General features: G+C 42.1%; 1 long non-coding RNA gene across 1 annotated transcript; it reads right to left on the bottom strand.

The window, feature by feature from the left end:
- Positions 1-10,308: 10,308 nt before the first annotated feature.
- On the bottom strand, positions 10,309-16,810 carry LOC139030702 (uncharacterized). The gene is made up of 4 exons (XR_011483111.1): positions 16,495-16,810; positions 15,784-15,951; positions 15,579-15,698; positions 10,309-10,794 (listed from the first exon to the last, which is right to left on the bottom strand). It is a non-coding gene; the product is annotated as an uncharacterized lncRNA (long non-coding RNA).
- Between the last annotated feature and the right edge of the window lie 1,080 nt (positions 16,811-17,890).

The following is a 17,890-nucleotide window of genomic DNA, read 5'->3' as shown; positions in this document are numbered from 1 at the left end:
CTACCCTGACTTTAGCCCAGTGAAGTTCGTGTCTGATTTCTGACCTACAGAACTGCAAGGGAATATATCTGGGTTGTTTTAAACCACTAATTTCACTTATGTGGTAATTTGTTGTAGCTGCAATAGGAGACCAATACAGTTATTATTATTTAACATTTGTATGCTGTTGAATCCAAAACTTGACCTGAGGAGGTTATGGACTTCATTCAGTCTTATCTGGCCACCCAACCTCATCATCTGCCCTGTCACTTACCTTAGGTCTTGTCTCTTCCTTAAACCTCTTCAGGCTTTCGATTTGCCATTCCTTTTGCCTGAAATGCTCTTCCCCCAGCTCTTCACATGGCTTATTTGAAGCATTTGGGTCTGGAAATAAATGTCACCTCCTCTACCATCCTTCTAAACTTTCGCTCCCCACCCTTCTCTCTCTCATTACCCTATTTTATTTACTTCATAGCCTTCGTTACTTTAAAAGAAGACTTCATTTTTTAGGATAGCTTTAGATTTACAGAAAAATTCCAAAGATAGTATGAAGAGTTCCCGTGCACTCTGCTCCTGCCCCCAGTTCCTGTATTATTAACAGCTTACACTAGTGTAGAACATTTGTCATGATAAATGGACCAGTATCGATACATCTTAACCTAATGTCCTTTTTCTGTTCCAGGATTCCATCCAGGACACCACAGTACATTTAGTTCTCTTCTTGGCTGCGATAATGTTTTTGATGACCTTGACAGTTTTGAGGAGTACACGTCAGGTATTATGTAGAATGTTCCTCCACTGAGATCTCTCTGATGTCTTTCTCATGATTATTCTGGGGCTCTGGAGTTTGGAGGAGAAAGACCACAGAGGTAAGTGCCATTTTTGTCACATTATGACTTATGATCTGGCTTGATTTATGCTCAAACATTTTTTAAAAATATTTTTAAATTTTATTTATGGCTGCACTGGGTCTTCATTGCTTTGCCCCAGCTTTCAGTTGCAGCAAGCGGTTGCAGTGCATAAACTTCTTTTTGCCGCGGCTTCTCTTGTTGAAGAGCACGGGCTCCAGGCACACAGGCTTCAGTAGCTGTGGTTCGTGGGCTTAGTTGCTCCAAAGGATCCCAGACCAGGAATTGAACCCATGTCTCCTGCATTGGCAGGTGGATCTTAGCTACTGTGCCACCAGGGTAGATCTGGTTTGATTTGTGAATGTTGATGTTGACCTTGGTCACCTGGTTGATGTAGTGCTTGTCAAGTTCTCTATAAAATTACTCATTTCCGTTCATTTTGATAGGGATGGAAGGAAGTTAGCACACACAGTCCACACTGAAGGAATGGAGAGTCAAGCCCTTGTTATTTTTTAAGTTGTTGTATTTATTTGTTCAATTATGTGTTTTGGATGACTCTGTTTCTGGGCTAATCCATAGCCGCTCTCAGCTGCCTCTTTAACTTGCTGCTTCCAGGCAGATGTAGGAATGTCAGAGGCCTATTTTCCTGTCTCCCTCCTCACAATGAAACAGAAGGAAGTCTGGTTTGTTTGGGGGGAAGGTGTTTGCTTTCCTCACAGGAGAGATAGACACAGTTATTCTATTGTTTCCTTCTTTCTGCCTTGAAAGTGGAATTCTGGAGTTGCCGTGGCTGTCTTGTGACTATGAATGACAGGCATGGTGGCAAAGTAAACATGCTAAAGATGCCAGAGCAGAGAAATAGAAAAAGCTTGGGCCTCGGATGACAACTGATGCCAACCACTGCTTATCTCCTATTAGGTGAGGGGAGTTTAAGCCACACCTAGTGGGGTTTCCAATTATTGTTCAAAATGTTCTTAACTGATAAGGTAATTCTTTCATATCTTCTTCTAAAGGTGAAGTTCTTTAAGGGAGGACAGAGACCTTGTCTGTCTTACTCATCTTTATGTTTCCAGCAGTTGAATGAGGCTAGATCCTCAGTGTCTTTGGGCTGTATGAAGAGATGATGATAGTTTAGGGGAGAGGTAGGATCGCAGGGGATATTTCTTTTAAGAATTAGGGAGACTGGAAAATAGTTGTAGGATAATGAGAAGACACCAGAAGAGAGAGGGAGACGGGACGTATAAAGGACAGGAGGGAGAAGAGAACTCATAAAGGATGGTCTCACAATAGGGAGAGGGGATGGGATGCCACTCCCTGATGGAAGTGTGTGTTGGATTATGAAAGGTCAAAAAAAATCAGAGAGGGGCTGTTAATCTCTTCAACCTGGGTGCATTTGAGAATCATCCAGGAAGCTATGGAGATTCTCCCTGCACAAAATCATGTAGTCACATGGACGTCCTTTTACCTTTATTTTTCATGAGGTTCATGGATGCTGTCCCCCCATTCACCCATGGCTCCCTAATTTGACTTTCAGTACCAGTGCAATAAAAAATGAGAAAAATTGACATCAGGTTATAAACTTTTAGGGGCTTCCCAGGTTGTGCTAGAGGTAAAGAGCCTGCGTGCCAATGCAGGAGACTTAAGAGATGTGGGTTCGATCCCTGGGTCAGGAAGATCCCCTAGAGGAGGGCATGGCAACCCACTCCAGTATTCTTGCCTGAAGAACCCCATGGACGAGGAACCTGGTGGGCTACAGCCATAGAGTCACAAAGAGTCAGACACCACTGAAGCAACTTAGCACAGCGCACATCAACTTTTTACGTTTAATTAATTTAATGTTGGCTGTGCTGGTTCTTCACTGCTGCACACTGGCTTTCTCGAGTTGCTGAGAGCGAGTGGGAGCTGCTCTCTAGTTGTGGGGTGCAGGTTTCTCAGTGTCATGGCTTCTCTTGTTGCAGAGCACGGGCTCTAGAGCCCATGGGCTTTTAGTTGCCCTGTGGCATGTGGAAATTTCCCGGACCACTGTCCCCTGCATTGGCAGGCAGATTCTTAACTACCAGGAAAGTCCCAGGTTGTGTGTGTTTGTGCTCAATCATGTCCAGCTCTTTGTGCCCCCAGGGACTGTAGCCTGCCAGGCTCCTCTGTCCATGGGATTTTTCAGACAAGAATACTGGAGTGTGTTGCCATTTCCTTCTTCAGGGGATCCTCCTGACCCAGGGATCGAACCCACATCTCCTGAAGCATCAGGGACATTCTAGGTTACCAATTTTTAATTGTCCTAACTAAAAACATTAAAAAATGAAACAGTTGCAATCTCTGTCTTTTCATTAAAGAGTGGTTATTTTAGGTTCAAAAAGGCAGGAAGGAGCAGATCTCAAATGGTATAGTACTTATTATTTATATTGAATACATTTAACATCACAGTTAACTTACTGAATTTCCCTTAATAGAACCATAATACAGGTTTATGGTCAAACAATCTGAGCTCAGCCCTGCCTCTTCTGTGTTGCGTGATATTGGGGAAGTTTCTAAACCCCTCTAAGCTTTCGTTTCTTTAGCAGCAAAAGAGGAGAAAACAGAACCTAACTCAGGGTTGTTCAGTTCAGTTGCTCAGTCGTGTCTGACTCTTTGCGACCCCATGGACTGCAGCACGCCAGGCCTCCCTGTCCATCACCAACTCCCGGAGTCTACTCAAACTCGTGTCCATTGAGTCGGTGATGCCATCCAACCATCTCATCCTCTGTCATCCCCTTTTCCTCCTGCCCCCAATCTCTCCCAGCACCAGGGTCTTTCCAAAGAGTCAGCTCTTCACATCAGGTGGACAAAGTACTGGAGTTTCAGCTTCAGCATCAGTCCTTCCAATGAACACCCAGGACTGATCTCTTTTAGGATGGACTGGTTAGATCTCCTTGAAGTCCAAGGGACTCTCAAGAGTCTTCTCCAACACCACAGTTCAAAAGCATCGATTTTTCAGTGCTCAGCTTTCTTCACAGTCCAACTCTCACATCCATACATGACCAATGGAAAAATCATAGCCTTGACTAGACGGACCTTTGTTGGCAAAGTAATGTCTCTGCTTTTAAATATGCTATCTAGGTTGGTCATAACTATCCTTCCAAGGAGTAAGCGTTTTTTAATTTCATGACTGCAGTCATCATCTGCAGTGATTTTGGAGCCCAAAAAAATAAAGTCTGACACTATTTCCACTGTTTTGCCATCTATTTCCCATGAACTGATGGGATCAGATGCCATGATCTTAGTTTTCTGAATGTTGAGCTTTAAGTCAACTTTTACACTCTCCTCCTTCACTTTCATCAAGAGGCTCTTTAGTTCCTCTTCACTTTCTGCCATAAGTGTGGTGTCATCTGCATATCTGAGGTTATTGATATTTCTCCTGGTAATCTTGATTCCAGCTTGTGCTTCCTCCAGCCCAGTGTTTCTCATGATGTACTCTGCATATAAGTTAAATAAGCAGGGTGACAATATACAACCTTAACGTACTCCTTTTCCTATTTGGAACCAGTCTGTTGTTCCATGTCTAGTTCTAATAGTTGTTTCCTGACTGCATACAGGTTTCTCAGGAGGCCGGTCAGGTGGTCTGGTATTCCCATCTCTTTCAGAATTTTCCCCAGTTTATTGTGATACACAGTCAAAGGCTTTGGCACAGTCAATAAAGCAGAAATAAATGTTTCTCTGGTACTCTCTTGCTTTTTTCTTGATCCAGTGGATGTTGGCAATTTGATCTCTGGTTCCTCTGCCTTTTCTAAATCCAGCTTGAACATCTGGAAGATAGGTTTGTAGTGAGAATTAAATAAGATCATGTCAGTGAACCCATCCTAACACCCAGAGATAGCCAGTTAGATTTTAGGGAAGGATCCTTCTAAATATGGGTGTGAAAATGATTATATTAATAGATACAGCTAGAAACAAACATAAACACACACACAAACCAGATGCTTGAGTGTAACTCTTTGTACTGTGCTTTCTCCCCCTCTTAATAATAGACCATGAACATCTTTCTGGTCACTGCATATTCTATAACATTATTCTGAGTGGTTACACTGTAATCTATAAAATGATGTAGCTTCATTTATCTATCTGATCTTGTTGGACATTTAATTTGTAGGAATGCCTTGTTTTATTTTGCTTTGCTTTATTGAGCTTCACAGATTTGCTTTTTTTTTCTTTCAAATTAAAGTTTTTTGGCAACCCTGCATCAAAGTTGATCAATGCCATTTTTCCAACAGCATTTGCTCATGTCCTGTCTCTATGTTATATTTTGGTAATTCTCACAGAATTTGAAAATTTTTCATTGCTGTATTTATTGTGGTGATCTGTGATCAGTGATCTTAGTTACTATTGCAAAAAGATATCTCGCTAAAGGCTCAGATGATGGCTGGAAATTTTTAGCAATAAGATGTTTTCTAATTAAAGTATGAACATTGTTTTTTACAACACAGTGCTATTATACATATACTAGACTATAGTGCAAACATATCTTTTATATGCAGTGGGAAACCAGAAAATTCATGTGACTCACTTTATAGCAATATTTGCTTTATTGTGGTCTGGAAATGACTCTTCAATATCTATGAGATGTGCCTTTATTCCCAACTTTTACCAAGATAAACAACTCTGCAGTAACCCTCTTTCTAACTAAAGTTTCTGATAGCCATGATTGTTTCCTAGAAAACAATTACTAGGTTAAAAAATGTTATGTCAAAGATATACACTGTTTAAATTAATTTGCTTTATAAAGCCACATTGACCTCTAAAAATGTGTTAATCTAAAATTGAAGAAAATAGGGAAAACCACTAGACCATTCAGGTATGACCTAAATCAAATCCGTTATGATTATAGAGTGGAAGTGATAAATAGATTCAAGGGATTAGGTCTGATAGATCTAATCAAGTACTTCAGTTCTAGAGTGCCTGAAGAACTATGGATGGAGGTTTGTGACATTGTACAGGAGGCAGCGATCAAAGCCATCCCCAAGAAAAAGAAATGCAAAAAGGCAAAATGGTCTTACAAATAGCCGAGGAAAGAAGAGAAGCTAAAGGCAAAGGAGAAAAGGAAAGATATTCCCATTTGAATGCAGAGTTCCAAAGAATAGCAATGAGAGATAAGAAAGCCCTCCTCAGTGATCAATGCAAAGAAATAGAGGAAAACAATAGAATGGGAAAGACTAGAGATCTCTTCAAGAAAATTAGAGATACCAAGGGAACATTCATACAAAGATGAGGACAATAAAGGACAGAAATGGTATGAACTTAACAGAAACAGAAGATATTAAGAAGAGGTGGCAAAAATACACAGAAGCACTATACAAAAAGGATCTTCACAACCCAGATAATCATGATGGTTTTATTTAATTTATTTTATTTCCCCTAGAGCCAGACTTCCTGGAATGTGAAGTCAAGTGGGCCATAGGAAGTATCACTAGGAACAAAGCTAGTGAGGTGATGGAATTCCAGTTGAGCTATTTCAAATCCCGAAAGATGATGCTGTGAAAGTGCTGCACTCAATATGCTAGCAAATCTGGAAAACTCAGCAGTGGCCACAGGAATGGAAAAGGTCAGTTTTCATTCCAACATTACTTTACCAACCAAGGTCTGTCTCGTCAAAGCTATGGTTTTTCTAGTAGTCATGTATGGATGTGAGAGTTGGACTATAAAGAAAATTGAGCACCAAAGAATTGATGCTTTTGAACTGTGGTGTTGGAGAAGACTCTTGAGAGTCCCTTGGACTCCTAGGAAAGCCAACCAATCCATGCTAAAGGAAATCAGTTCTGAATATTCATTGGAAGGTCTGATGCTGAAGCTGAAACTCCAATACTTTGGCCACCTGACACAAAGAACCAGCTCATTTGAAAAGACCCTGATGCTGGGCGAGATTGAAGGCAGGAGGAGAAGGGGACAACAGAGGAAAAGATGGTTGGATGGCATCACCAACTCGATGGACATGAGTTTGAGTAAGCTCTGGGAGTTGGTGATGGACAGGGAGGCCTGGCGTGCTGCAGTCCATGGGGTCACAAAGAGTTGGACTTGACTGAGCGACTGAACTGAACTGATACTTCTTATAACAATCTATAAAAGTGCCTATTTCTGAACTCCTTCGTAGTGCTATATATTTTCCACTTCTAAATTTTTTCTTTTTTTGAGAGAAGAAATATCATATCTGTTATTTTAACTTATATTAACATGGTTATCAGTAAAAATCATTTTTTTCAAATGTTTATTGACTGTTAATTGTTTTGTGAATTTGCTATTGTATCTTTTACATATTTTAGAAATATTTTCATTTTCTTATTGACTAGTAGAAATTTTTTATATAATAATGCTAATCTTTTGTCATTCAATTATATGGCAAAGGACTAGGTCATTTATGTTCCTGAAACCTAAAGAGAATACAGTGAATGACTTTGACCATTACCTGGGACTTTGAATTGGGAAAGGGAGCTTGGTGGTTCTAACTGTAGAGGGCAGTGAATAAACCAGATCAGAGCTGATGGCTGGGTGAATTGGGAGAGGTTGTCCAAAGACCTAAAGAAGGCCTTGGGTGCTGACAATAATCTTGTCCTTTCATAGAATTGGAATCTTTAACTCAATTCCTTGTGGTCTGATCAAAGAATTTTAGATCCACAAACAGCTGTCACTGGCTGACACAGTGAGCTGACCACAGGACTTTAACATTGTTCTTGTTTCTTATGTCAGTAGCATCTTCCTTCTGTAATAGTTCCCTTTCTGCTTATTCACATGATACAACATTCCTTATAGCACTAGTAAGCATATTGGCTATTAGAAACAATGTATTCTGTAATTATCATGATCTTTTGCAGAAATGCATAAAAACAGCCATGCACCAATGTATGACAAAAACCACTACAATATTGTAAAGTAATTAGCCTCCAACTAATAAAAATAAATGGAAAAAAAAAAAAACTGCCATGCACATGCTAGGTCCTTAATTAGTATTTGTCACACTGAATGAAATGAAACTTCTCAAAATATCACAAAGCTACAATTCTGATATGAAATAGCAAGTTTTTCTTAAAAAAAAGACAAACCAAAAAAAAACTTGTTTCAGAATGTAAGCAAAATGTGTCAATAATTGACTTTGCTTTTAGAATGTGATCAAAGAGATTATGGAATGCTCTATCTTTTCTCTTTCCTTCTTTTTTAAAACTTAGGTTGGTAGGGGACCAAACGCAGCAAGTTCAGCAGCTATGGGTAGAAATGGGTTTCCACTTTCTGCTGCAGTGGCAGGCAGTATTGGACGTATTCACCTTTCTTTCAGTTCTGTGAAGCTAAGTGTGAAGCTAAGTTACTTGGATATTTGCATAACACACATTGTCCTGGGTTTGTTTGAGGGATTGTAAAGTAAATAGTTTTTTTTGGCTTTAAACTTATGTGTCACTAAAGATGTGGAAATTAGGGTTGGCTCAGGAGACAGATTAGACTAGATATTATAAATACCCCAGTATGTCCCTGGATTAGGGTCTGCTTTTATAGACTCCAGGACTTTCTGATTAAAGCTAGGAATACTATGCTGATTTACTATGCTGAATTATGTTGCTTTCCATTGGTGCTGCTGCTTTCTGCCAAGCCATAGTTCATGACAAATTTTTGCCTGTCCTCAAGCTGATGAGAGGAGCCAAGACTTATAGAACACCCTTTTCCATATATTTGGTGCCAGGAGCCACTTTTCATATTAACTCACTCAATCCTGATAACAAAGCAATAAGATAGGTTGTATGAGGGCAGTGAGAGTTGCTGTAACAAAAAAACCCTAATATTTTATTGGTTTAATCTAAGAGATGGTTATTTCTCATCCCATAAACTCATCTACAGGTATTTAATGAGGAAGTTCAGGGACCCAAACTTCTCTCCTCTAATAGCTTTCCAATACCCTAGAAGCCCCCAAATCCTTCTCTTCCAGCTAGCAACTGGAGAACGAAAAAGGAGAATTTTTTTGTTTTTAATTGATGAGCCCTGAAAGCAGTGTGCATCTGCTATGACATTTGCCAGAGCTCAGACATATGGCCTCATCTAACTGCTAATGTTTAAGAAATATGGTCTAGCTGTATTTCCAGGTAAAAGAGGAAATGGTCTTGATGAACTATGTATCTGCCACAGCCTGTCCTTTGGTTACCAAATAACCTCACTCACCTAACCCCTTTTCCCACAGATGACATACTCATCCCCTCCCCAGAGGAGATAACCCAGTGTCCTTCATAGTCATTACATTCAGCTAAAACTTCAGGATTTCTGGGTGGAATGGGGACTTTTCCCATCAAGCTGGAGTGTTTGCCTCATTGTCCATCAACCTCTGACTTGAACGGACATGCTGTCGTCTCTGCCCCATTCATGTCCCATATAAAGTGTTGGGTGAGAATGAGATAAAGTGATACACATGCCCACTTGGAAAGGAAAGAGTGGGAGACACACCACACACATCCCTGGAGATGGTGGCGTCCTGACGTGAGCACGTTATGTGGTGGCCCCGTCCTGGGTGTAAGAGTAGGTTCCCTTCTTATCACACCCTTCCCTGTCCTTTGCTCTCTGTGGCCCACCTCTGCTCTCTGGAAGGCTCCTCCTCAACTGTTATCCTCCGTGGCCAACCAATAGGAACCTATGGGATATTGGGGAGCCCATCCTCTTTGAGGACTGCATGGCTTTTGAAGCCCACTTCCTGCTTGAACAAGTTTGGAGACTCAAGGATTGCTTCAAGGCCCTCACTGTCAAAGACCTTTAAATCTAGGCTCATTTTTTCATTGACAATGTGATTCCCTAAAAACTTAGAAACCTCCAATCTTTGCTTCTCAATAATTCCATGATCAGAAGTTCATACAAAAGTTTTTTCCCATATAGAATTTTTCAAGTTTCATCTGTTTCTTTGCTTCCTCATTCATGCCTTTCTCTTGAGTGGCTATCTTGAGAGTATCTGAGATAATGGGCAAATGGAAAAATCACACTCTTACTCAGATCTTTGTCAGAGGTGTGAGTCACAAAGATTAGCCTCTCAGCTAATCTTACTATATGGGATCCAAACGTAGCAGGCTTTTATATCCCTTGGGATCCTGTATTTCTGGATTCTCAAGCCTCTTTCTCTTCTTTCAAAAATCAGCTAGTCATTCCTCAACATACTTCTTTCCTGTAATTCATTGTTAAGAGCAGAATTGTGCAAGTAGCTGCCACCTTAATCTTGGGCCCTGGATGCCTCACTCACCTCATCCTAGTCCCTGCCCTGCGAAGGGTCAACCCACGCTTTTACTCTGACTCTTCCCAACAACCTCCCCTGAAACTAAAGGGTTAGCAGACATGCTGTCTGCCACTGAAGGCAGCATTTTATAAAACAAGCCTCCTTCTTTCCAGCCTATTACATCACTTTCCTCACCAACTACCACTCAACTAAGTCAATAGGATATTATTTTAGGTTTTTATTGTGGCAGTACTCCACTTCTAGGTACCAGTGGTGCATTGCTTGGCACAGCTTTAGATGCTATAACAAACCTTGGCATTTCAGTAGCTTAATCCAATAAAAGTTATTTCTTCTCACAGTTAAGCCAGTGTAGTCATCCTTTACATGATGCTTCATGGCCTCAGGCTACTGCCATGTAGACTTCTGCCGAGCCCTGGGCAAGGAATCCTCAGCTTCCAGGCAGTAGATGAGCAGAGACACAGAGGATCATCCATGGAAGGGTTTTAATGGCCAGTCCTGGGAGTTCAATTCTGTCCACATTGCGCTGGACAGAACTTGGTCATGTCCACATCTAATACAAAGGGAAAGGGATATCATCTGTAGTTACATGCTCGGTGAGAAGGACCAGGCTTTGGTGAACACAGAGCAAACACATACAGCACCAGAACTGAACCACCAACCAGGTTGTCCTTCGTGTCTTCACAGCATGATGATCTCCGTGAAGTACAGATGTGTCCTTAGAGAGGTTTAAATGCTTGATCACACCTGAGGGTGAAAGAACAGAGTAAGGTTTTGTGTGTGTTTGTTTTGTTTAATGGTAATTTACTGCGACCATTTCTTGGGGGCAGTTTCTATAAAGATAGAGACAAACCGAAAGTAAACTCGACATGTAACTTCCGCCTCCACTTTTTGTCTCTGAAGATGGCTCAAGGAATCCCCCCCCCCCACCATTGATGTGTCTGATGCCAGGGAGCCGGGCTGATAGACCACAGGGAAGGTGTGTCTGGATGGGAGCATATCAAACTAAGGGGTCGGGCAGCCATCCCTTCAGAAATGCTGGGTGGTGGTGGTTTCCCCCAAAGCAGGACTTGAGTGTATGTAGTTTGGAGGAGTGATCCAGAAGGTACAATCAAGGAAGTAGGAGAGGTAAGTCAGGGCAGAGAGAAATCCCCAAAACAGGTTATTGTCAGGGGAAAAGGCGTTCAGTTCTGGTGGGGACCTTCTGAGAAACAAGTGGAACCTGCCTCGCACTGTACCCCTGAAATCGAGGAGGCTGGGGCATTTCCCCCGTAAGTCCCATTTGTGTGGCTGACAGTTGGCCCCAAAGCACTAAGCATCCTCTCCCCCATCTATGGGCTGTGTTTAAAACAGTCTAGTGAGTTCCTGGGACAGGCATGAACAAAGACCTCTCTAGGCACTTGAGATGCGAAGTGGTCGGCTGGCCCAGGAGTTGTCCACAGCTGCAGGGGAGCTCAGGTGGGCCAGGGAAATGGGCACCTGCTACCGGGGGAAGAGACACAAGCAGTGAGAAACAAGGACCCTGACACATCACAGCCTCTGAAAACCCACCTAGCAGACATCAATTTTATGTATCTCTCTTTTGGGTGGAACCAAACTCTGCGTCCGTGTACTAACTGGTATTCGCAGCCAGCACTGACTGAATATTCATCAGGTGCCAGGAACTGTAAAAGGGCTTGACATAGTCATCTCATTTTAATATTCATCGACCATCTTCCTTGTTCCATGGGAGAAGCAAGAGCAAGTAAGTCTTGACTCCCTGCCCCTAATTTAAACTCTGGCAGGAAGGCAAATCTTGGCAAAACCCAAGATTTTGCACAGCAAAGGCTATAAGGACAGCAGAAGGGTTACAAATAATGAAACTAACTTCTGAATGGTGGATCAGGAGTTCTTGAGGAAGAAGGAGGCATTTGCCTACCCTGGAAGGATAGGCATATTTGGGGAAGTACATTTGTAGACAAAGCTACAGAGTGTTTGGGAAGGTGGAGGGGAAGGAGCCAGGAGAAAGGGTGAAAAGGAGGACAATACGGGCATTGCCAGGAAGCGGTCGGAATACGATCATACCCAGGAGTGAGACAAATCCCTAATCCAGATGTGATGTGAGGGTTGGAGGAAGCCAGATCAAGCGTGAAACTGACGGATGGAGAACATATCATTGAAAAGCATGTCGGAGAGAAGTTTGGGGGAGGAGTGAGATACAGTGGGGTGGAGGCAAGTGATTCATTCCGGAACAGTGCTGTGATTGCTAAGTGTCCGTAGCAATCCATTCAGTCGCTCACCTTCATTCATTGTTTTCATGCATTCAACAACTATTTATTGAATATCCACTATGTTTCAGATACCCGTTTAAATAATGGGGATGTAGTATAAAACCTCTGATACCATGGTGCAGACACAGACAATATCATAGAAATAAAATATCTATCAAGTCAGATCATAGGTGGTATGGAGGCTAAGTTGGGGGAAGCAGGTGGGCAACAGGAGTGCTATCTGGAGAGAAAGGTTGGTATTTTAGGAAGAGTGGTAACGGATGGTCTCCACAGGAAGAGAGATGCTCGAGCAAAGACCTGAAAGAAAGGGGAGTGACCCACGTGGCCCCCTGAAGAAAGAGTGCAAGGGCAAAGACCCCAGGTGGGAATATGCCTTACGTGGCCCAGAAACAGTAGGGAGAACAAGTAAAGCTGAGCAGAATGAGTGAAGTACATAATGGTGTTGAGGTCAGAGAGAGGAAGGCAGACCAGATGGTGAAGGTCACTGGTCTTCAGTGGGGTAGTACCATCTCAGAGCTAATGTTTTTTGAAATTCATGGAGATGTTTTCGACTTACAGTGTAGTTGCCCCTGAAAGTTAAAATACGTGTTTTCTTGCAGAGTACTTTCTCTGAATTTGTCCCTTATTTATTTACATTGAAAAATACTTGACATATGATATTATGTCAGTTTCAGGTGTACTCATAAGTGATTGGATATTTACATACATTATGAAATGCTTTCTGTGTTAAGTCTAGTAACCACATGAAGTCTATTACTCCATACAAAATTCTTAAAATATTTTTGACCATATTCCTTATGGTTTATTCCAATTCCCAAGGCTTATTTACTTTATAACTGGAAGTTTGTGCCTCTTAGTTCCCTTCTCCTATTTAACCCTCACCCCATCTCTCTGGCTGGCAACCACTAAACTTTTTCTCTTCATCTACAAGTCTGTTTTTGTTTTCTTTGTTTTGTGTTTTAGATTCCACTTATGAGTGAGTCCATATGGTATCTATCTTTCCCCTGCTGCCTTATTTCACCTAGAGTAGTACCGTCTAGGTCCATTCTTGTTTTTGCCAATGGCAAGAATATATTTACAGTTGGGTGATATTTCATTTTGTGTTTGTGTGTGTATGTATAAAATATCAAGTCAAAATGGAATAATCACCCTTATTTGCAACCATAAAATTATTAGAGTAACTATTCAGATCTTAAACAGGGATTTCTTTTAGTCCAGCCTAAATATTATTAAAAGACCGTGGCATCTCTAGGTCAAAGAGTATGTTTAACCTCTGAATCTGTAGGGCATAACATCTAGGAGGTATTTGCAGAATGAATATTTGTTAAATGAATACATTCTAGTATATTTTTTAGGATATTTTTATTAGGTATATTTTATTGTGGTGTAATCACGTATCCATTTCATTTATTTCCTAATTTTTTACTTACTATATTATAATTATATATATATTTCATTAACTATCATTTTATGACTGCATTATCTACTATATGGATGAACTGCAGTTCTGTTATCTACTTCTTCATTATTCAACATTAAGACTCTTTCAGTCTATCAAAATAATAAATAAAACATCAATGAACTTTTTTTCTTAATGAGCTCTTTAACTGTTTTAGATTATTCCAGTGGGGTGATAAGATTTCTTGATCAAAGGTTATGATAGTCAAAATATTTACCCATATCTGTTTCTCTACTCCTTTTGCACAAGTATGAAACCTCATTTCTTAGCCTACTTCCCATTGGGTAGGAGTGATTAGTTCTGGCCAATGCAATATGAAGGGAAGTGACATTAATAAATACTACCTCACTACCAATCTGAGGTCAGTAAATTGAGTGAGTAACATGTAAACCTCTGTTATGATAATCTACTGGGATTGTAGAGTTAATTTGTTATCAAAGCTAACCTAGTTTATCCTGATGATTACATAGACTTTGAGCCTTATTATGGATTAGAGTATACATTGGAAAATTGCACAATGGTGGATGGGTACCCAATAGATATCTATTAAATAAATCAATGAGATTAATAATATGTGAAAATACCAGTTCCACTGTTTTATCAACAGCAGTGAATTTATTATTTGATTTTTCTTGCCAATCTAGTAGGCAAAAATATCATCTTGGCCAACAAGAAATTTGCCAACTTCTTTGCTTATTGGAAAGGTTGAACTTTTTTTTCATTTCTTGTTAGCCATTTCCTCTTTTGAGCCTTATTTGTTTAAAACTCTTTCATTCATTTTCAATAACTATTCATTGAATGCCTTCACCATTCTGGATATCAGGGCTATCATGGTGAATAGCATTGCTATCATAGAACTTTTATTCTAGAGGGGAGAAAAATGACATGTGAACAAATGCTTAACTATTTTAGAGAATGGTAAGTGCTGTGAAAAATAAAGCAAGGTCAGTGGCTTAAAGAGAGACTAGGTATATTTTCACACAAGGTGCTCATGCAGCATCTTTCTGATAATATCACTTGTGGACCAAGGGGATGAACTAGGAATATATTGGGAAGAGGGGTGTTGCAGGTTTTGGGAATAGCACATACGAGAGACTTAAAGGCAGGGACATAACCTGGTACTTTGAGGATGTAGCAAGAAGCCGGTCTGGCTGAAGCAGAGTGAGCAAGGGGAGAGTAGCAGGACATGAGATTGACGAGGTAACAAGCTGGACCATGTGGGGTCACCTAGGCAATTGTTAGGCCTTTTGACTTTTCTCTGGAGTGATACAGGAACCACTGGATGGTTCCGAGTTGAGGAATGATGTGGCATGACTTACTATTTATAAAAGATTACTCTGGCTTCTCTGTGGATGAAGTGATGGGGGCAAGTAGGAGGAGACCAAGTAGGAGGCTATTGGAATATCTTGATGGAAGATGGTGATAACTTAGCCTAGGGTGACATCGAGGATAAAGTGAGAAGGGATCAGATTCTAGATACATTTTGTAGTAGAGCTAAGTAGGACTTGTTGATTGATTGGAAGTAGGCCTGAGGGAGGGAAATGAAGCAGTCAAGAATGATTGCAAGGTTCTGATTTGAACAAATAGAAGGATGCAGTCTACTGCATTCTTTATTCCTCTTTTGAGCCATATTTGGTATTTTAAATGACTCCAGAAAAAGTCATGTCAGAAATTAAAGGAACAGTGTACTGGAGTGGGTGTGGTGCTCACTTCCCAGATGTAGGCGGGGGTTGATTGAAAGTGATCATGGTCTTGAGTCAGCTCCCTTCAGCAGTGCAGGGCTCCCACCTTCTCTGGCTCACCTTGCCATATCCCTCTCTCTTCCCAGAAACATGGCCTCCTCTGTGGCTGTCTCTGATGGCAGCATCAGGGATTTGTTGACATGCAGGTGAACAAGCCACGGGAAAGTGGTGCTCTTCTTTCTGAGGAAGGACAAGAAAGTCCCCTGGGAGGAGGGCCAGGAGGTCCTGGTAGGTAGTGTAGACCAGGCTGATGATGGCGACTCACCCACTTAGTCAGCGCACCACCGGAGGACTGCCGCTGCATCTGTGATGCAAACTAGAAGACCGAGGAGAGTGAAAAGAGGACCTGGTGCTTATCTTCTGGACCCCCGAGTCTGCATTCGTTACGAGCAGCATGATCTATGCTAGGTCCAAGGACCCCATCAAGAAGAAGCTGAAGTGGATCAAGCATGAATTATGAGCAAACTGGTATGAGGAAGTCAAGGACTGCTCTACCCTAGCAGAGAAACTGGGTGTGGGGGAGGACAGTTCTGTTTCTCCCTGGAGGGCAGCCTTGGTGAGGCCCCTCCAGCTTCCTGCCTGGAGTAGAGGGCAGCCCCAGACCTACCCACTGGGGTTGCAGCCTGCCCCCTTCCTGACCTTAGGGATCTGGGGGATTCCAACTGGGGGAAAACAGTCTCTTTATTTAGTCACCAGACAGCCCCCTACGTCGTGGGCCTTCCTCCTCCTTGCTCCATCCCTGGTGGCCTGGCCTTCCTAAACCACTTTTAATCTTCTGATTCCTCCTGAGGTAAACCAGACCAAGTGCCTCCTTCGCACTGCAGTCCAGGGAGGGTCTGTATGTTTTCAGAGACACTCTCCTGCTCCCCACTTATTTCTCCTCCTTCCCACACGACCACCTTCTCACCACAGGAGCAAGGCTGTGCTCGTCTGTTTAGTTCTGTGCATAAAGGGAAAGTCGAAGAGATGGCCTCACCCTTTGTCCCCTGATTTCAGCCATTCGTGGGAGCAGAACCAGTAAGGAACGTTCAGTTGAAACACACATATGTACATGAGTGAGCACACACACAATCTTTTTTTTTTTTCAAATGTGATGTCTTATTGACCATGGCCACAGTGATTGGTTCGGGGTTGGGCATGTGACCTTTGATGATCCAATCAGAGACCCAGGACTTTCACTAAATGATTTGGGACAGCTGTTCCTGCTAGAAACGAACAAGGAAGCAAGCTTGGCTCCCTGAGGCTTCTGGTAGTCCTCTTGTTCCTTTGATAGAAACCAGCCTTAGAATGAACTTGACATCATGGAAAGCAGAGAAAAGAGATAAAAAGAAAGGTCATTTCTTTGTGTGTTTGACGTGGTTGAGTCACTATATCCATCCCCACCTGAAATCTGTCCAGAGATGTTGAGTTACAGGAACCAACAAGCTCCCCGCTCTCATGCACATCAGTATGGGCTGTGTTTTCTGTTACTGGCCACCAGGCACTGCCTGCCTGCTTGGAGCAGCTTTCCTTGTACATGCTGTCCACAGTTCTCAGGCAGAATGCTCTCACCACCTGGCATCTCAGAACACAGGAAACAGTCACCCCAGAAAATCTGCAAACCATTTGAGGCTTAGGTTTGGAGAGTTACATCATGTTCTGAGAGAGCAAAGACCACCTTTGGAGAGTACGCCATCCAAAATCCTGGAGGAATGGATCCCAGGAACTGTCAGAGCCAAGAATATCACCTGGCATCAGCTGATCTCAGCTGTTCCCCGAGCAGTGAGGGCTGGGCATCCTTCCTGAAACAGAGGGTCTTTGGCAACTTGCTTCTGGATACTGATGTGTTTACGGTCATGTCCACCAATTGCCGGAAACGTGGGGTGGAAACTGATTCTGAACGCACAGTCTCCGTGAATACCAACATCCTGCTTCAATATTTATTTCTGAAAACCTTTTACCAGTTTGTGCTCCTTTCAGGACAGTTTGGGTTCATGATGAACAGGGTTACCTGGGCTTCCTCTCTCCTCACTTCCCTGGAGCTGGTGAACTGCAAGGGGTCCCAGGGCCGAGTTCAGCTGGCAGGTAAGGGCCTTACATTCCAGTCCCAGTAAATCCTCTGCTAGGCACTTGAGATCTTACAGGATTACTATAGGGTGGGCTTCCCAGAGCCTGTTCTCCCCAGTTGTCTTGTCATCAGTTTGAAAGGAAGTCTAGTCTAGTGACAGTAAGCATCAACAGCCTGCTGCCAGACTGCTGGGATTTGCATCTTAGATCCACCACCACGGACTGTGCAAATGACCTTGCCTGTCCCTGCTTCAGGTTCCTCCTCTGCAAAACGGAGATAGTAAAACCAAACAAAAACACTAGACTTACTTGGAGGAGACATGAGT

The sequence above is a fragment of the Odocoileus virginianus genome, chromosome 23, assembly GCF_023699985.2.
Source record: "Odocoileus virginianus isolate 20LAN1187 ecotype Illinois chromosome 23, Ovbor_1.2, whole genome shotgun sequence".
Classification (NCBI taxonomy): domain Eukaryota; kingdom Metazoa; phylum Chordata; class Mammalia; order Artiodactyla; family Cervidae; genus Odocoileus; species Odocoileus virginianus.
This window is presented reverse-complemented; position numbering and strand designations above follow the sequence as displayed.